At 42.2% G+C, this 20,159-nt stretch overlaps 1 long non-coding RNA gene across 1 annotated transcript in view; it reads left to right on the top strand.

The window, feature by feature from the left end:
- Positions 1-20,159, top strand: part of LOC145509738 (uncharacterized) — a 275,954-nt gene that overhangs the window by 93,811 nt on the left and 161,984 nt on the right. The window lies entirely within an intron of this gene.

Here is a 20,159-nt window from a genome sequence, read left to right as displayed (position 1 = left end):
CTGCACTTCAGTTAGGTATTCTTTAGGGGTTTTATTTTGTTCCTTCATCTGGGATATATTCCTCTGTGATTGCGGTTTCTGTTCTGCAGGCTGCAGTGTTGTAATTCTCCTTGTTTCTGCTCTCTGCCTCCCATGGATGAGAGGCTTATGCTTGTGCAGGGTTCCTGGTGGAAGAGACTGTTGCCTCCTCACTGCTGAGTGGAGCTGGGTCTCCTCTCTCTGGTGAGCAGGGTCATGTCATGGGGTGTGTTTAGCAGGCATCTGTGTGCTCAGGAAGACATTAATCAGCCTGTCTGTTGATAGGTGGGGCAGTGTTCCCACTCTGTTGGTTGTTTGGACAGAGGCATTCCAGCACTGAAGCTTACAGGCTGTTGGGTAGGGCCAGGTCTCACCCTCTGGGTAGGGGTGAGGAAATGGCAGCCTCCAGAAGGGCTCACGGCAGTGAGTACTCTACCATGGCCAGTGTCTTTGACCCAGTAGAAAGCTATAGCCACCCCTTGCCTCCACAGGAGACTCAATACTACCAAGTAGGGCTGGCCCACCCTGTGAAGTCACTGCTTTTTTCCCTGGGTCCTGGTCCACACAAGATCCTATGTGCACCCTCCAAGAGTGAAGTTTCTATATCCTCAAGTCTGGTGAAATTCAATTAATCATACCCTGCTGGCTTTCAAAGCCAGATATCTGGGGGCTGCTCCCTTTGGTAGACCCTTAGGCTGAAGAGCCTGAGGTAGGGCTCAGAACTTTTACATCTGTGGGAAAACTTTTTTGATAGGATCATGTCCTTCTATTCTTCCATCTTCCCTCTTACTTTCCTCCCTCTTTAGTAGGTTGCCTTTTCATTTTGTTGATGGTTTCCTTTGCGGTGCAGAGGCTTTGTTAGTTTGATGTTGGCACAGTTACTTTTCTTGCTGTTATTGCCTTTGCTTTTGGAGTCAGAGCCAGAAAACTTGTTGCTTAGAAGGGTGTCAAGGAACTTACAGTTTATATCTTCTAAAATCTTGGATTTAGGTCTTCTGTTCAAGTCTGTTATCCGTTCTGAGTTACTTTATATATATGGTATAAGATAATGTCTAACTCAATGAAACTATGAGCCATGCCATGTAGGGCCACCCAAGACGGATGGGATATGGTGGAGAGTTCTGACAAAATGTGGTCCACTGGAGAAGGGAATAGCAAACCACTTCAGTATTCTTGCCTTGAGAACCCCATGAACAGTATGAAAAAGCAAAAAGATAGGACAGTGAAAGATGAACTCCGTAGGCCAGTAGGTGCCCAGTATGCTACTGGAGATCAGTGGAGAAAAACTCCACAACAAGTGAAGAGATGGAGCCAAAGCAAAAGCAACATCCATTTGCGGATGTGACTGGTGATGGAAGTAAACTCTGATGCTGTAAAGAGCAGTGTTACATAGGAAACTGGATGTGAGGTCCATGAATCAAGGCAATTTGGAAGTGGTCAAACAGGAGATGGCAAGAGTGAATGTTGACAGGAAGTGTGAACACAAAACACACAGGAAGTAGTGAACTAAAATGGACTAGAATGGGTGAATTTAACTCAGATGACCATTATATCTACTACTGTGGGCAAGAATCCCTTAGAATGAATGGAGTAGCCATCATAGTCAACAAAAGAGTCCGAAATGCAGTACTTGGATGCAATCTCAAAAACGACAGAATGATCTCCATTTCCAAGGCAAACCATTCACTATCACAGTAATCCAAGTCTATGCCTCAGCCAGTAATGCTGAAGAAGCTGAAGTTGAAAGGTTCTGTGAAGACCTACAAGACCTCCTACAACTAACTCCCCCAAAATATGCCCTTTTCATTATAGGGAACTGGAATGCAAAAGTAAGAAGGCAAGAGATACCTGAAGTAACAGGGAAATCAGACTGTTCTGAATCAGACTGATTATATTCTTCGCAGCCAAAAGTGGAGACGCTCTATACAGTCAGCCAAAATAAGACCAGAAGCTGACTGTGGCTCAGAACATGAACTTCTTATTGCTAAATTCAGACTTATATAGAAGAAAGTAGAGAAAACCATTGGACCATTCAGGTATGACCAGAATCAAATCCCTTACGATTATACAGTGGGAGTGACAAACTGATTCAAGGCATTAGATCTGATAGACAGAGTGCCTGAAGAACTATGGACAGAGGTTCATGACAATTGTACAGGAGACAGGGATCAAAACCATCCCCAAGGAAAAGAAATGCAAAAAGGCAAAATTGTTGTCTGAGGAGGCCTTACAAATAGCTGAGAAACGAAGAGAAGCAAAAGGCAAAGGAGGAAAGGACAGATGTAACCATTTGAATGCAGAGTTCCAAAGAATAGTAAGGAGAGAGAAAAAGCCTTCCTCAGTGATCAGTGTAAAAAAAAAATATAGGAAAACAATAGAATGGGAAAGATTATAACTCTCTTCAAGAAAATTAGAGATGCCAAGGGAATATTTCGTGCAAAGATTGGCACAAAAAGAACAGAAATGGTATGGACCTAACAGAAGCAGAAGATATTAAGAAAAGGTGGCAAAATACACAGAAGAGCTATACAAAAAGGAACTTCGTGACCTAGATAACCACGATGGTGTGATCACTCCACTAGAGCCAGATCCTGGAATGTGAAGTCAAGTGGGCCTTAGGAAGCATCACTAAGAACAAAGCTAGTGGAGGTGATGGAATTCCAGTTGAGCTATTTCAAATCTTAAAAGATGATGCTGTTAAAGTGCTGCACTCAATATGCCAGCAAATTTGGAAAACTCAGCAGTGGCAGCAGGACTGGAAAAGGTCAGTTTTCATTCCAATCCCAAAGAAAGGCAATGTCAAAGAATGCTCATACTACCTTGAAATTGCACTCATCTCACACGCTAGCAAATTAATGCTCAAAGTTCTCCAAGCGAGGCTTCAACAGTACGTGAACCGTGAACTTCCAGATGTTCAAGCTGGATGTAGAAGAGGCAGAGGAACCAGAGATCAAATTGCCAACATCCATTGGATCATCAGAAAAGCAAGAGAGTTCCAGAAAACCATCTACTTCTGCTTTATTGACTATGCCAAATCCTTTGACTGTGTGGATCACAATAAACTGGAAAATTCTTAAAGAGATGGGAATACCAGACCATCTGACCTGGCTCCTGAGAAATCTATATGCAGGTCAAGAAGCAATAGTTAGATCAGGACATGGAACAACAGACTGGTTCAAAATAGGGAAAGGAGTACGTCAAGGTTGTATATTGTCACCCTGCTTATTTAACTTACATGCAGAGGACATCGTGTGAAATGCTGGGCTGGCTGAAGCACAAGCTGGAATCAAGATTGCCAGGAGAAATATCAATAACTTCAGATATGCAGATGACACCACCTTTATGGCAGAAAGCAAAAAAGAACTAAAGAGCCTCTTGATGAAAGTGAAAGAAGAGAGTGAAAAAGTTGGCTTAAAGCTCAACATTCAGAAAACTAAGATCAGTGCATCTGGTCCCATCACTTCATGGCAAATAGATGGGGAAACAGTGGAAACAGTGGCTGACTTTATTTTTCTGGGCTCCAAAATCACTGCAGATGGTGATTGCAGCCATGAAATTAAAAGACGCTTACTCCTTGGAAGAAAAGTTATGACCAACTTAGCATATTAAAAAGCAGAAACATTACTTTGCCAACAAAGGTCCGTCTAGTCAAGGCTATGGTTTTTCCAGTAGTATTGTATGGATGTGAGAGTTGGACTGTAAAGAAATCTCAGCCCCGAAGAATTGATGCTTTTGAACTGTGGTGTTGGAGAAGACTCTTGAGAGTCCCTTGAACTGTGCGGAGATCCAACCAGTCAATCCTAAAGGAAATCACCCCTGAATATTCATTGGAAGGACTGATGGTAAAGCTGAAACTCCAATACTTTGGTCACCTGATGCGAAGAACTGATTCATTGGAAAAGACCCTGATGCTGGGAAAGATTGAAGGCAGGAGGAGAAGGGGCTGACATAGGATGAGATGGTTGGTTGACAACACAGACTCAATGGGCATGACTTTGAGTAGACTCTGGGAGTTGGTGACGGACAGGGAAGCTTGGTGTGCTTGAGTCCATTGGCTTGCAAAGAGTCATACACGACTGAGTGACTGAACTGAGCTGATAAGGTAATGGTTCAGTTTGATTCTTTTTATATATCTGTCCAGTTTTGCCAATGCCATTTATTGAAGAATCTGTCTTTTCCACATTGTATTTTTTGCGGGGGGAAGGAGAATCTATGTTTTAATTAACTTGGTAAAGAATTTCTCTGAAATTCAAAATTATTTACAATTGTTTAATAAAACAGTTATGTTCTTAGATTTTAGTGAAAGTTATTGCAGGTGACAGTGATAGTCATTGACTCCAATTTGGGCAGAGAAGTTTCAGGAAATTTTTTATGAATTAAAAAATGAGCTGTGCAGGGACAGTTAAATATGTGACAGTCACTCTTTATTTAACAGATTATTGACCAGAGATGTATTAATATGTCTTTCATTACATATTTTGTTATCTGAGGGATTCCCTGGTAGCTCAGCTGGTAAAGAATCTGCCTGCAATGCAGGAGACCCCGGTTTGATTCCTGGGGCGGGAAGATGTGCTGGAGAAGGGATAGGCTACCTACTCCAGTATTTTTGGGCTTCCCTGGTGGCTTAGCTGGTAAAGAATCCGCCTGCAATGTGGAAGACCTGGGTTTGCTCCCTGGGTTGGGAAGATCCCCTGGAGAAGGGAGTGACTACCTGTTCCAATATTCTGGCCTGGAGAATTCTGTGGACTTAATAGTCCATGGGATGGCAAAGGGTCGGACACGACTGAGTGACTTTCCTTTCACTTTGTTATCTGAATATTACTGACAGGAGTGTTTCAGTGTTCACTTACATAACAAATCTACCAGCCATGGGCATAAGTTTCTGCAAAATTCCCCTGTCAGTAACGTGTTAACATTAGTTTTACTTACTGTTTTAGTCAGCTCTGGCTGCCATAACAAAATATTATAATAGGTGGTTTAAACAGTGGAAATTTATTTTCTCAAAATTTCTGAAAGCCAGAAGTCCAAGGTCACGGTGCGAGCACAGCTGTTTTCCAGTGAGATCTTTCTTTCTGCCTTGTGGATGGCTGCCTTCTTGCTGTGTCCTTTCATGGCAGGGATTTAGAAAGAGAGAGAGAAGGGGTGGGTTGGGATGGGGAGTCTCTTTGGTGCTTCTTCTCTTAAGGGCTCTAATCCCATCATGAGGTCCCCATGCTCATGACCTATTCTGAACTTAATTATCTCCCAAAGACCCCCATCTCCAAATACTACCACATTGGAGGCTGGGACTTCAACATATGAATTTCGGTGCCAATTCAGGCCAAAGCAATTATGAAGAATTTTGCATTTCTCTGTAAGCATAGAACCAAGTGCAGTAGGCAGAATAATGTTTAACTCAAATATATAACATTTTAACCTCCATATAGTGTGAATGTATTACCTTTCATGGCAAAAGGGACTCTGTAGATATCATTGTTATGGATCTTGATATGGAGAAATTATCTGGATGGTCCTAGGGTAACCTCAAGGGTCCTTAAGTGGGAGAGGGAAACAGAAAAAATAGTCAGTGACTATAGTGTGTGTGTATACAATCTTTACAATCGTGTTTTAACTTCCTATATATTGCATTTAAAAACAAATCATGTGTCATTTGACACCTTCTTAAATTTTTATCTACTATCAAATCATAATATTTTATTCACAGATACCCTTTACTATTTTTTCTTAAAGTATTATAAAATCTCCCTTCATTCATTTTTGAGTTCAATACTTGTCTTCTAAGATAGAACCATATTTTGTCTTTGGTCCTGCAGGGAGTTGAGGCCAAGTACGAAGTTAGAGGGATCGCAGTAGTCAGTACAAATCAGAACTGGAGTACAGTAGCAAAACAAAACCTCCTGGGACTAAAGGTGGCACAAGCTCCACCTAATACCTTCAGACACTTCACTCTTGGAACCCAGACCTCATGACATGAGGAAGCCAAGCAACCATACAGCGGCCACCTGTTTCAGCCCTAGTCCCAGCCAAAAGCTAGTACCAGCTACCATACATGTGAGTAGTGAGCAAGCTTTTGGATGATTCCAGTCTTCAGCCTTCAATGTATCCCTATTTTGACACTGAAATGACTTATCCCAAAAGTCCTGACCAAATTTCAGATAGTGAAAAAACAAATGCCATTGCTTTAAGCAACTCATTACATTTTGGTGTGGTTTGTCACATACCCATGGAGAACTGCTATAACCTCTACATTTCTACGAAACCAATTATATATTCCTCTATCCCTCAGTACTTACAGGCACCTGACATTAACTTTCCTAGTCTGATCTATGGTGCCTCATCCCTTAGGCATGTAATGCTTAACTCAGTCTTAGCATTGGAACCTTACACTCTTTTCCATATAGAGCCCAGTATTGATGTTTTGTTCTATCTTGGCTCATCTCAGTCCTGGTCTTCATGGTCCACAATTCAGATCCTGCAGTGCACATCTATCACCTAGTTTTTACCATATCCAAGATTACTGGTCTGGTGCCAGCAGCCTAATTTACTTTTGAAGAAACCATCTTTTGTTTACACTCCATCTAGAGGCTTCTAATGAGGTAAACTTCACCTTCTAGTCTAAGGTGGGCACAGAGCCCAGACTTTGCCAGTTGGCATCATTGATCCTCCTGGCCAGTTGATTCATTCAAGAATAGACACACACCCTGAGTTGACCCAATGAGGTGAAAGCCTAGGCTTTTCTCAGAACAACGTTTCTCTAGTGCCTGCTGAACCACGAGACTGTCAGCAGGCTGCTGGTGGCCAAGGCAGGACGAAAGCCTACCTGAGAATGAAGCCAACCCAGAAGAAAGCAGAGCCAAGTGTCGGATTTCTTACGGCATCACTGGAGCATCTGGACTCAGCCAGGCCTGAAGTTCCATCCCTCCTCCCACTCACAACTTCTCAGTTGTGTGTGCCTAGCAATTCCTTTTTGGCTAAAAGCCAGATTGTGTTAGATTTATATCACTTGGTAATGATAAGAGTCCTGAATAGTTTAAGACCACATCTTCTTATTCATTTTTGCAGTTCCTGAGTGCCTGTTTCACATATGATTCTGTAGTTGGAGTTGAGGCATGAACACTGAGTACGACAGGGTCCATGAGGCTTAACCTTATTGTCTTCTCCTTCCATCCCTTCAGTGAAGAGTTCTTCATGATACCATTTGTTTACAGGACTCCCTGCAGCCATTTTACTGTATAATTAGCTGTATGCATGCCATCATAAGCTTTGAGAAGACAGGAATAAAGACATCTTTATTTGATGACATAAGAATCCATGTATGAAAGTGCAGGCATTATAGTGTGTACTCCATACATATTTCCTTTCTTTCATGTTGTCCCTACATGGGGCTTATGCCTGGTTGTTGAATGATATGTATATTAAACAATCCTTGTCTCTAATACTAGATAACATTTATGGAACAATTATTGGATGCCAAACTTAAGTACCAGCTCAATTCTCACAGTGACTAACGTGAGGTAATATGTGCTATTAGCCTTCCTTTTATATAGGTAGGAAAAATCCCAACAAATTAAAGCATGAAAAGTTAAAAATCTTGTCCTTAATCTCACAGTTCATAAGTGGCAGAGTGAGGACTCCAACTCATCTCTCTCTCACACACGCTTAGCTCATAGCCAATTCACCATATAAAGTGCATGGGGTTTCCTTCTTGAAAAACATTCTACGTATCTGTTCTGAATAAAGGTAAATTGGTTGGGTTAAAAAGCTTTGAAGCACGAGAAATCAGTCCTCATTTCTGTGCCGTGGTCTTAGCCTTGATATTAGCTGCCTAGGCTACAGAAGGGACTTAGCAACATTTTGGGAGGTGGACAGGGTAAGTGGAAATTTGGAAGGCATGGCCATAAGCCAGATAGCAGGAGCAAATTGCCTGAGCTTTGTTCTTCCCGCATCTGCCACAGATGCGAAGAAAATGACAAGAGCGAAAACGGCAAAAGCCTCTTCTAAAAAGTGTTGCAAATTTGATGGCTGCCAGCCAGGAAAATGTAGCAACCCTGGTTGTCACAAGTGCATAACAGAACAAAGAATCTCAGGCTGCCGGGAGAGATGATAGGGTTGGAAATGAAGAGCTTATGAAGAAGAAAATATAAAAATCTAACCAAGGGTATATGGGAATAAATGGTCCTTGAAAGTTTCAGGAAGACCTATACAGAGTTCCAATGAGTATGTGCAAGGAAATATGCTCTTGGTAGAGTTGCACATAGGTTTCCCATCCCACCCCCTCAAGGAATAGAACAGGCTCACTATTAACATTCCAGTGGTTCTTTAGGAGAAGAAAATACATTCTTAGGCAAACTGAAAAGGATGACCAGCACATGTCTTTTTCTTACAGTGCAATGAAAAATTAAATATTTATTACAGATTTAAAAACTCATGAAAAAGGCAAATTTTTTTCATCTCAATTTCCTCTGGGTGCTCTGCAGAGCTGTTGAGGAGAACTGCTCTCCTGAGTCATGATTCCTTCCCCAAGCAGTCTGGTGGCCAGAGAGAGAACTGGAGACAGAAGGAGAATTTTTGAGGCACTTCTGTGCACCCTGAGCTGTGAGGGCAGCAGGGTGGGACAAGGGTGGAAATGGAGAGGATAAACTTCTTTTAGACTGCATTTTGACTCCTCAGTTTTCACATCTGAAAAACAGGTCATGGAAACACGTTTCTCACTTGATCATTTTCAGGATTAAATGGATAACACACAAAAAATCTCTGCTGGTCCATCCCATTCACTCACTCACTTTCCTCTTGTTAGTCTGAGAGCCCCTTGGGGGCAGAGGCCAGGTCCTGCTTGCTCACTGCTGTGCCCCAGCGCTTCGCAGAGAGTCTGTGCTGAACAGTATGCATTGGCTTGAATCGATGCCTGCTGTTTGTGTGTTTAGGAAGATGCCAAACCAGTTTTCTATTATGTTTATTCTAAAGCAATTTGTGCAAGTAAATGCTTTTCCAAGAATACTAAATTTGTCCCTAAGTGATCTGAGAGATCCTGATGCTGGATTAAAATGGCCAGTTGCATTTTATGACAGAAATGGGGTTAGAGGGGCCAAATGGGCCAAGAACTTCCTCCCACAAATGATAGTCCTCTCTAATTAACATACTCTATCTAAAGATCATTGTGTTAATCAAAAAGCACCTGAGATGACAATTTACATGTGATCTTTTAAGGACGCCATATAGCAAGAACAAATCCTTTGAAATAGACGTTGTTCTTTTTTGCATCTGTTCCCCAGAGGAAAGAAGATGATATAGCAAGTGAAATTTGCTAGGCTCTGCTTAAAACTGTTGGAATTTTGCTAACTGCCATTCTAATTGCAGCTTAGAGCCATCTCTCCCAAAAAAGCCTTCTTTGACATGAATGATACATATATTTGAGAAGTATGAGTAAGAGACATTAATAGTATGAACAGGTAAGAATAGATAAGAGTTATTGAGGGCTCTGGCAGCACATATGATAACTGGGTGGTGGGGGAAAAGGAATATCAGGGAACTAATGGTGTCCAAGGAGAATCCTGAGGATAAGAGAGTTAGCCAATTCATTTAATTCTTTCAAAAGTTCTATAATGAAATCATTGTTCTTATTTCATAGATAATATAACACGCCAACTTTAGAGTAAGTTACTTACTAAAATTCATACTTTTTGCTGTACCAACATTTTGCAGTGTATTTTTTTTTTTGGTCTTATCCCTTTCACCAGATTAAATATTTGTGAACTTATTAAGGATCACTTGAATCATTTCCTAATATTTTGCATAATAAATTACTTTTAAAATTCTAAAATATTTTGTTAGGTAAGTATATGATTAATGGCTGTATTACAGTGTTTACTTTCAATATAATTTTTATCTTTGTATTTATGATGTATAATAATTACCTTTAGTCCTTTAATAAATATGGCACTATTTACTACCAAAAGTATAAGAAAAAATCATGATTTGGCTATAAATTTATAAGTATTAGATTATCTTTAATAAGAGATCAAAACCATAATAAAATATAAAGTTATTTTAAGGATTATGAACATAAACAGTGGTCAGTAACTGCCTTCATTTAATGTTTGGATGTTTTGATTTTTCCAGTTACAAATTGGTTAATTTTTATGCTTTATTTATCAATGACAGGATAAGCTGGAAGGTATGAGACTGCTGTTTTCAATCATTTACCCATAAGTAAGACATTCCAGATGTTGGTAGCCTTAATTACCACTGAATAAAAATCTAACTCAGTTATAACTGTCACAGGGCTTTCTGTTGTTAGCTTTTTCTTCATTAGCAGAGACTTCTTACAGGTCTGTATTATGAAGATATGTGTCTGAATAACAAATCTAGTGGGGAGAATCTTAACATACATGTCTTAACTCAGGCTGCCATGACAAATATACCACAGACTGGGTGCCTTAAACATAAGGATTTGTTTCTCCCAGTTCTAAAGGCTAGCAGTCCAAGATCAGGGTGCCAGCAGATTTGGCCCCCAGGTAAGGGCCCGCTTCCAGATGGCTGCCTTCTCACTGTATCCTCCTCACAAGGTGGAGTGAAAAAGAGCGTTGGCCTCTCTGCTTATTTTATGAACACTAATTCTGTCGAGGAACCCTATCCTCATGACCTCATCTGAACCTAAATAGGGGCCAAGGTCCCCATCACAAATAGCATCACATTGGGAGTCAGGGCTTCGACATATAAAGGTGAGGGGACACAAACCTTCATTCAGTTCCTAACAGCACATTTATAGAAATGTTTTGGCCCAGAGAAGAGGGGCCCCACATGACTCTTTGGGATCTGTTCTGACCTTCCTCCTAATAGGGAGAAGAATCTGCAGGGCCAAAAGGACAAGAATATTCTGAGGTTACACTGACTGCCTGGAACCCCACAATTATTTCCTAGCTAAACAATCTGCACCTGCTGCCCGGGCCTGCAAAGCTCCTTCCCTAGGTTGCCCCTCTTGCCTATGAACGGCAAGGCCACTGTGAAACATCTCCTCCCAGGAGATGGCCAAGGGGTGGCAGTTTTGATTCAAGGGAAGAATGATTAGAACTTGTTACATGCTGGCTGGGAGTCCACAGGCACGTATACGTGATGGAATTGAGGACAGAGAGGGAAGGGAGAGAAGAGAGCTGGCTCTCCCCACACCACTGTGTTCCAGCACCGAACTTTGAAAAGTACAAGAATTCTGCATGCAGACGTCAGCTTCCAGGTTATTAAGAAGGTGCAGTTGTGAAGGTATGAGGATAGAACATACTTTATTTCAGATATGTTACATTCAGTATTGTTGGATTTTTTCCCAGAACTGCTATACCTGTTTTGACTTCTATGAGCAGTTTACATGTGTTTCCATCTCTCCATATAGTCACCAACACTTAACAAAATGTCTTGAATAGTAAGACATTTGCTATGTGGTCTCCTTTTGTATTCTTGATTTACTTTTCATGAATGATAGGGGTGGGTCTGATTATGACTAATGCTGCTCATTAACTGGTAACTAATATTGCTAACAGTACTATAATATTAGTAATTTTGTGCAACTTCCCTTTAATATTATAGACATCAAGCAGCATATGGCTGAGAATAAGAGCTACTGTAAACTCAGTACTGTTTGAAACCATCTTGGTGGTTGAGTGTTGAACCAAGTGAGAAACCAGTTAATTGAGTCATGAGTTTGCTCATCAGAGCTCTACTAAATGGCCATGAGGATGAATCTGATATACTGTTATCAGTACCCCAAATTACTCCATTTTGAAAGGAAAATATATACAGAATTACTATTCTGTTTGATTCATTAGCTAAAAAGTGTTTTTTTCATTCCTAATTGCCACTGCAATTCCCTACCTCTATTCCCCACCTCTATTCCCCTCATAGGCTGCCTTTCTAATGCACTTGTCATATGACCCGAAATTCGTACTTTTATAAGGAATGTACTGTTGTTTTGTATGTGTATCTTAAAAGCTTTACACCACAGGCCTTGAAATTTACATCCAATTCTTTCTTGCTTTTTCCCCCACTTAGTGGTCTATTCATATTGCCACATGGATTGAATTTATTGCTTCTAATTACTGCATAGCATCCATAGAACATATATATTAACTTTTACTTATCTGCTCCCCTAGTTATAGGCATCTAGGTGGCTTTCACTCTCTGTTATCACAGATAAAATATGACCATAGTAAATATATCATATGTGATCCACACTAAATCATGTGAGAATTTCTTTGAGGTATTTACCCCAAGAGTGGTATTGCTGATAGGATACGAGCATACGTATTATATTAAATATTGGTGGATTGTTTTCTAGAATTGCTGTACCTATTTTAATTTCTTTGAGCTGTTTACATGTGTTTCCATCTCTCCATATCGTCACTACACTTGGTATATCACACTTGATGTTATATACTTTACAAAATTTTGCCATTCTGATGCATTCACATGGTTCTTGTTCAGTCTCTAAGTCATGTTGCATTCTTTGTGACTGCATGGATTGTATCACACCAGGCTCCACTGTCCTTCACGATCTCCTGGAGTTTGCTCATACTCATGTCCATTGAGTCAGTGATGCTATCTAACCTCAGAGGATATCTAATCATATCCTCTGCTGCCCTCTTCTCCTTTTGCCTTCAGTCTTTCTCAGCATCAGGGTCTATTCCAATGAGTTGGCTCTTTGCATTCACATAGTATCTTATCATTTCAATCTGGTGATATCTTTGTATTGTTTTCCACAATTATTACAATTAAAAAAGAATAAATATTGTTACAAAATTACACTTTCCTTTTCCATTCTCTTTTTTTGTACGTTGTTTCACCCAGGGCTTCCCTGATAGTTCAGATGGTAAAGAATTCACCTGCCATGCAGGAAACCCTGGTTCGATTCCTAGGTTGGGAAGATCCGCTAGAGAAGGGAAGGCTACCCACTCTGTATTCTTGGGCTTCCCTTGTGGCTCAGCTGGTAAAGAATCCACCTGCAATGTGGAACACCTGGATTTGATCCCTGGGTTGGGAAGATCCCCTGGAGAAGGGAAAGGCTACCCACTCCAGTGTTCTGGCCTGGAGAATTCCATGGACTGTATAGTGCATGGGGTCGCAAAGAGTCGGACACAACTGAGCAACTTTCACTTTACTCACTCAGGTTGGTTTTTATGTTCTTGTTCTCAATAGAAAATGTAAGGTTCTGCTACTGTGTACCAGAAATATAAAAAGATAATTTGCCAATCTTGTAAAAGAAGGTGGTAGTGGTGGTGTATGTGTTTAATTAACAGAAAGAACGTTGTTGTTGTTCAGCTACTCAGTCATATCCAACTGTTTGTGACCCCATGGACTGTAGCATGCCAGGCTTCCCTGTTCTTCAGCATCTCCTGGAGCTTGCTCAAACTCATGGCCATTGCACCGGTGATGCCATCCAACCATCTCATCCTCTGTCGTCCACTTCCCCTCCTGCGTTCTATCTTTCCCATAATCAGGATCTTTTCCAATAAGTCAGCTCTTTGCATCAGGTGGCCAAAGTATTGGAGTTTCAGCTTCAGCATCAGTCCTTCCAGTGAATATGCAGGGTTGATTTCTTTTAGGATTGACTGGTTTGATCTCCTTGCAGTCCAAGGGACTCTCAAGAGTCTTCTCCAACACCACAGCTCAAGCATCAGTTTGTCAGTGCTCAGGCTTTTTTATTGTCCAGATCTCACATCCGTACATAACTACTAGAAAAACAATACCTTTTACTATATGGACCTTTGTCAGCAAAGTAATGTCGCTGCTTTTTAATATGCTCTCTAGGTGTCATTGCTTTTCTTCCAAAGAGCAAGCTTCTTTTAATTTCATGGCTGCAGTCACCATCCACCGTGATTTTGGAGTCCCCCAAATTTTAGGTCTGTCACTGTTGCCCATTGTTTCCCCATCTATTTGTCATAAAGTGATGGGACTGGATGCCATGATCTTAGTTTTTTGAATGTTGAGTTTTAAGCCAGCATTTTCACTCTCTTTCACCTTCATCAAGAGGCTCTTTAATTCCTCTTCACTTTCTGCCGTAAGGATGGTGTCATCTGCATATCTGAGGTAATTGATATTTCTCCCCGGCAATCTTAATTCCAGCTTGTGCTTCATCCAGCCCAGTGTGTTGCATGATGTACTCTGCATGTAAATTAAATAAGCGGGGTGACAGTATACAGCCTTGACGTACTCTTTTTCCAATTTTGAACCAGTCTGTTATTCCATGTCCAGTTGTGACTGTTGCTTCATTACCTGCATACAGGTTTTGCAGGAGGCAGGTAAGGCAGACTGGTAATTCTGTCTCTTTAAGAATTTTCCACAGTTCATTGTGATCTACACAGTCAAAGACTTTAGCATAGTAAATGAAGCAGAAGTAGATGTTTTTCTGGAATTCTCGAGCTTTTTTGATGATCCAACGGATGTTGGCAATTTGATCTCTGATTCCTCTGCCTTTTCTAAATCCAGCTTGGACGTCTGGAAGTTCTTGGTTCACATACTGTTGAAGCCTAGCTTGAAGGATTTTGAACATTACTTTACTAGCATGTGAAATGAGTGCAACGGTGTGGTAGTTTGAACCTTCTTTGAAGTTGCTCTTCTTTGGGATTGGAATGAAAACTTACCTTTTCCAGTCCTGTGGCCACTGCTGAATTTTTCAAATTTGCTGGCACATTTGAGTGCAGTACTTTAACAGCATCATCCTTTAGGATTTGAAAGAGCTCAGCTGGAATTCCATCACCTCCACTAGCTTTGTTTGTAGTCATGCTTCCTAAGGCCCACTTGACTTTGCACTCCAAAAATTTTGGCTCTGGGTGAGAGACCACACCATCATGGTTATCCGGGTCATTAAGATTTTTTTTTTTTTTGTATAGTTCACCTGTGTATTCTTGCTGCCTCTTTTTTTAATATCTTCTGCTAGGTCCATGCCCTTTCTTTCCTTTATTGTGCCTATCTTTGCATGAAACATTCCCTTGGTATCTCTTCGTTTTCTTGAAGAGATCTCTAGTTTTCCCATTCTATTGTTTTCCTCTATTTCTTTGCATTGTTCACTTAAAAAGGCTTTCTTATCTCTTCCTTGCTATTCTCTGTAACTCTGCATTCAGTTAAGTATATCTTTTCTTTTCTCCTTGGCCCTTCACTTCTCTCTTTTCTCAACTATTTGTAAGGTCTCCTCAGACAACTAGTTTGCCTTGTTGCATTTCTTTTTCTTGGAGATGGTTTTGATCACTGCCTCCTATACAGTATTACGAATCTCTGTCCATAGTTCTTCAGGCACTCTGTTTACCATATCTAATCCCTTGAATCTATTTATCACTTCCACTGTATAATCGTGAGGGATTTGATTTAGGTCATACCTGAATGGCCTATGTTCCCTATGTTCTTCAGTTTAAGTCTGAATTTGGCAATAAGGAGTTCATGATCTGAGCCATAGTCAGCTCCTGGTCTTCTTTTTGCTGACTGTATAGAGCTTCTCTGTCTTTGGCTGCAAAGAATATAATCAATCTGATTTCGGTGTTGACCATCTGGTGATGTCCATGTGTAGAGTTGTCTCTTGTGTTGTTGGAAAAGGTTGATTGCTATGACCAGCACATTCTTTTGGCAGAACTCTGTTATCCTTTGTCCTGCTTCATTTTGTACTCCAGGGCCAAACTTCCCTGTCACACCAGGTATCTCTTGACTTCCTACTTTTACATTCCAGTTCCCTATGATGAAAAGGACATCTTTTTGGTGTTAGTTCTAAAAGGTCTTGAAGATCTGCATAGAACCATTCAACTTCAGCTTCTTCGGCATTAGTGGTTGGGGCATAGACTTGGATTACTGTGATGTTGAATGATTTGTCTTGGAAATGAACCAAGATCATTCTGTCATTTTGAGATTGCACCCAAGTACTGCATTTTGGACCCTTTTGTTTACTATGAGGGCTATCTGTTTTTTTCTAAGGGATTATTGCCCACAGTGGTAGATATAATGGTAATCTGAATTAAATTCCCCCATTCCTGTCCATTTTAGTTCACTGATTCCTAAAATGTCAGTGTTCACTCTTGCAATGTGTTTGACAACTTCCAGTTTACCTTGATTCATGGACCTAACATTCCAGGTTCCTATGCAATATTGCTCTTTACAGCATCGGACTTGACTTTCACCACTAGACAAATCCACAGCTGGGCGTTGTTTCCACTTTGGCCCAGCCTCTTCATTCTTTCTGGAGCTATTTCTCCGCTCTTCTCTAGTAGAATATTGGAAACCTACTGATCTGTAGGGTTCATCTTTCAGTGTCACATCTTTTTTCCTTTTCATACTGTTCATGGGGTTCTCAAGGTAAGAATGCTGATGTGGTTTTTCCCATTCCCTTCTCCAGTGGACCATCTTTGTCCAAACTCTTCACCATGACCCATCTTTCTTGGGTGGCCCTACAGGGCATGACTCATAGTTTCATTGAGTTAGGCAAGGTTGTGGTCCGTGTGAACAGTTTGGTTATTTTTCTATGACAATGGTTTTCATTCAGTCTGCCTTCTGTTGCATGAGGATAAGAGGCTTTTGCTGGTTTCCCCACTGGCAGTGAGGAAAACTGGGTCTTGTTATGGTGGGCAAGACCATGCTCGGTAAGTCTTAAATCCAATTTTTCTGCTCTTGGGTAGAGCTGTGTTCCCTCCCTGTAGTTTGAACTGAGGCCAAACTATGATAAGGGTAATGGTGATAATGGCAACCTTCAAAAGGTTTCAAAAGGACTTATGCCAGCATGCCAGGCCTCCCAGGACTGTTGTAGTCAGTGCCCCTGACCGTGTGCAGGCCAGTGTTGACCTCCACCTCCCCCAGAGACTCCCAAGCACACACAGGCGAGTCTAGCTCAGTTTCTTATGGGATCACTTCTCCCTTCTCCTGAGTTCTGGTGCTCACAGGTTTTGTTTGTGCTCTCCAAGAATCTCTGTTTCCCCAGTCCTGGGGAAGTTCTGTAATCATAACCCACTGGCCTTCAAAGTCAGATTCCCTGGGAATACTCAGCCCCTTGGCCCGATCCCCAGGGTGGGAAATCTGTTGTGGTCCCTAGAACTTTTGCCAGGGTGATAACTTCTTTGGTAAAATTGTTCTCCAGTTTGTGGAGTTGCCCGCCCTTTGGTGCTATTGTTGTTCAGTCACTCAGTCGTGTCCAACTCTTTGTGACCCATGGACTGCAGCACTCCATGCTTCCCTGTCCTTTACCATCTCGGAGCTGGCTCAAACTCATATCCATTGAGTTGATGATGCCATCCAACCGTCTTGTCCTCTGTTGTCCCCTACTCCTCCTGTCTTCTATCTTTCCTAGCATCAGGTTTTTTTCCAATGAGTTGGCTCTTCGCATCAGGTGGCCAAAGTATTGGAGCTTCAGTTTCAGTGTCTGTCCTTCCAGTGAACATTCAGGATTGATTTCCTTTATGATTTTCTGGTTTGATTTCCTTGTAGTCCAAGGGACTCTCAGGAGTCTTCTCCAACACCACATTTCGAAAGCATCAATTCTTCAGTGCTCAGCCTTCTCTATGGTCCAACTCTCACATCCATACATGACTACTGGAAACACCATGGCTTCGACTCTATGGGCCTTTGTCGTCACAGTAATGTCTCTGCTTTTTATTATGCTGTCTAGGTTTATCATAAAGCGTTTCTTCCAAGGGGCAAGCATCTTTTAATTTCATGGCTGCAGTCACTGTCCATAGTGACTTTGAAGCCCAGGAAAATAAGATCTTTCACTGTTTCCCCATCTATATGCTGTGAAGTAATGGGACCAGATGCTATGATCTTAGTTTTTTGAGTGTTGAATTTTAAGCCAGCTTTTTCACTCTCCTCTTTCACCTTCATCAAGAGGCTCTTTAGTTTTCTTCACTTTTAGCCACGAGGGTCATGTCATCTGTGTATCTGAGGTTATTGATATTTCTCCTGACGGTCTTTGATTCCAGCTTGTGCTTCATCCAGCCTCGCATTTCTCATGATATACTCTGCATATGCATTAAACAAGCAGGGTGACAATATACATCCTTGACGTACTCCTTTCCCAGTTTTGAACCAGTCTGTTGTTCTGTGTCCAGTTCTAAATCTTGCTTCTTGCCCTGCCTACAGGTTTCTGCAGGCTGTAGGGCTGTAGTTCTTGCGTCTGGTGTCTGCTGCCTGGTGTGCAAGGTTGGTTCTGGGGTTTGTGCCAGTTTTCTGGTAGAAGGGACTGGTTCCTGCCCTCTGTGTGTGGATTTGGATCTAGTCCCTTTGGTGGGCAGGGCCATGTCAAGCGGTGTGTTTATAGTTAGCTCTGAGCTCGGTACAACTTTAGGCATCCTGTTTGCTCTCAGGTGGGGCTGTATTCCTTTCCTGTTCGTGGTTTGTTCTGAGGGGCTCGGCACTAGAGCCTGCATTCTGTTGGGTGGAGCCAGGTCTTGGTGCCAAAATGGCAGCCTCTTGGGAGAGCTCACGCAGATCAATATTCTCTGATCAATTTGCTGCCCAGGCAGCAATGTCCTTGACCCCACAGTGAGCTATAGCCCAAGCCCTGCTCCCCTCTCCTCCTCTTGGGGACCCCCCAAGACCTGCAGGTAGGTCTGGCCCAGGCTCTTTTGGAATCACTGCTTTGTGCTGGATCCCAGTGCACCCTCCAAGAGCAGAGTCTCTGTCTCCCCCAGTCCTTTGGCGCTCCTGTACTCAAGCCTCCTCGGCCTTCAAAGTCAGATGTTCAGTGGGCTCCTCCTCCTAATGCCAGACTCAGGCTTTGCAGCCTGACTAGGGCTCAGAACTCATACTTGTGTGACAGAACCTCTGTGATATAATTATTTTCCAGCTTGTGTGTCAACCACCCAGTGGATATAGGATTTGATGATATCGTGAAATTACCCCTCTTACCATTTTGTTGTGGCTTCTTCTTTGTCTTTGGATTTAGAATATCTTTCTCAGTGGGTTCAAGCCTGTTCATTCAACAGTTAGTTGTGATTTTAGTATTGTCATCAGAGGAGGTAAGCTTAAGTCCTTCTACTCTGCCATCTTGTTGGGAATTGGGTGGCTGCTTTTAGTTGGGATGCTTGCTACCTCTTTCCTCAGTGTGTTGGCCATTAGCCCCTTGATATGGGGCATGCAGATGTGGTGGCCCGTGTGTACTTCCAGTTTGGCTCAGACAACTATTGGAGCCCGCCTGTGGGTCTCTCAACAGCAGTGGTAGCTTGTGCGTCCCCAGGACAGTGGCAGCAGTGATTGGCTTCTGCTCCCAGGCCTCCCAGTAGCAGCAGCAGCCCACTCACTCCCAGGACAGCAGGAGTAGTGACCAGCACTTGTTCCAATGTCTCCCAGCAGCGCCAGTGGCCTGCATGCTCCAGGAGAGCGGGGGCAGCAGTTGATGGCCACTCACAAGTCTCCCAATGGCAGCAGCTGGCCCCTCACTCTCAGACAGTGGAGGGCAGTGTTGGGTTCCTGCTCATGGGTCCTGCCATAGTAGAGGTGGCCCACACACTCCTGGAACAGCTGAGGCAGCAGCTGGAGCCCACTTTTAGGTCTCTCGGTTGTTGCCAAAATCCTGGACTCTGTCTCTGGTGCCGAATAGAAACAGAGACGGAGTTTTGGGTGAAGTAGAAAACAGTAGCTTTTATTGCTTTGCCAGGCAAAGGGGGCCATAGTGGGCTAATGCCCTGAAGACCGTGTGACCCATGCTGGTGGGGGTAGTGAGGAGTTTTATAGTGTTCAAGGAGCAGGGTGCGATCATCTCGTGGACAGTTCTTGAAATGGGAAAACAAGACCAGCACAATAGCTACCACAGCTAAGAGCTTCACGGTTGCATTAGCATCTTTCTACCTCATCTGAGAGAAAAATGCCCCAGCGTGTTCCCCAGGAAAAGGCTCGATATTGAGTCTGAACTTGATGGTGTGGTCAAATTGCACATTTATGTTGGTTTATGGTTATCTTGACTTTTTCTGTTTTTATGTTCGTGCCATGGGCCTTTAATTTGGGTAATAAATTCATAGGGCTTTCTTTTGTGCTGTCTGCCTTTTACACTATTGCTGAGTCAGTTGACTTTCAAGCTGTGTTTTTTACCAGTAGACAGGAAGAGTTTTGAGGGTGGACAGGGAAAGGGGATTTCTGAATCTGCTACGTAGATGTTACCTTGTGAGTGAGCACAATTTTGAACCCTA

Source organism: Giraffa tippelskirchi, chromosome 6, assembly GCF_054371585.1.
Source record: "Giraffa tippelskirchi isolate mGirTip1 chromosome 6, T2T-mGirTip1v1.2.pri, whole genome shotgun sequence".
Taxonomy (NCBI): Eukaryota; Metazoa; Chordata; class Mammalia; order Artiodactyla; family Giraffidae; genus Giraffa; species Giraffa tippelskirchi.
Note: the sequence above shows the minus strand (reverse complement) of the source record. Positions and strands in the feature narration are given on the sequence as shown.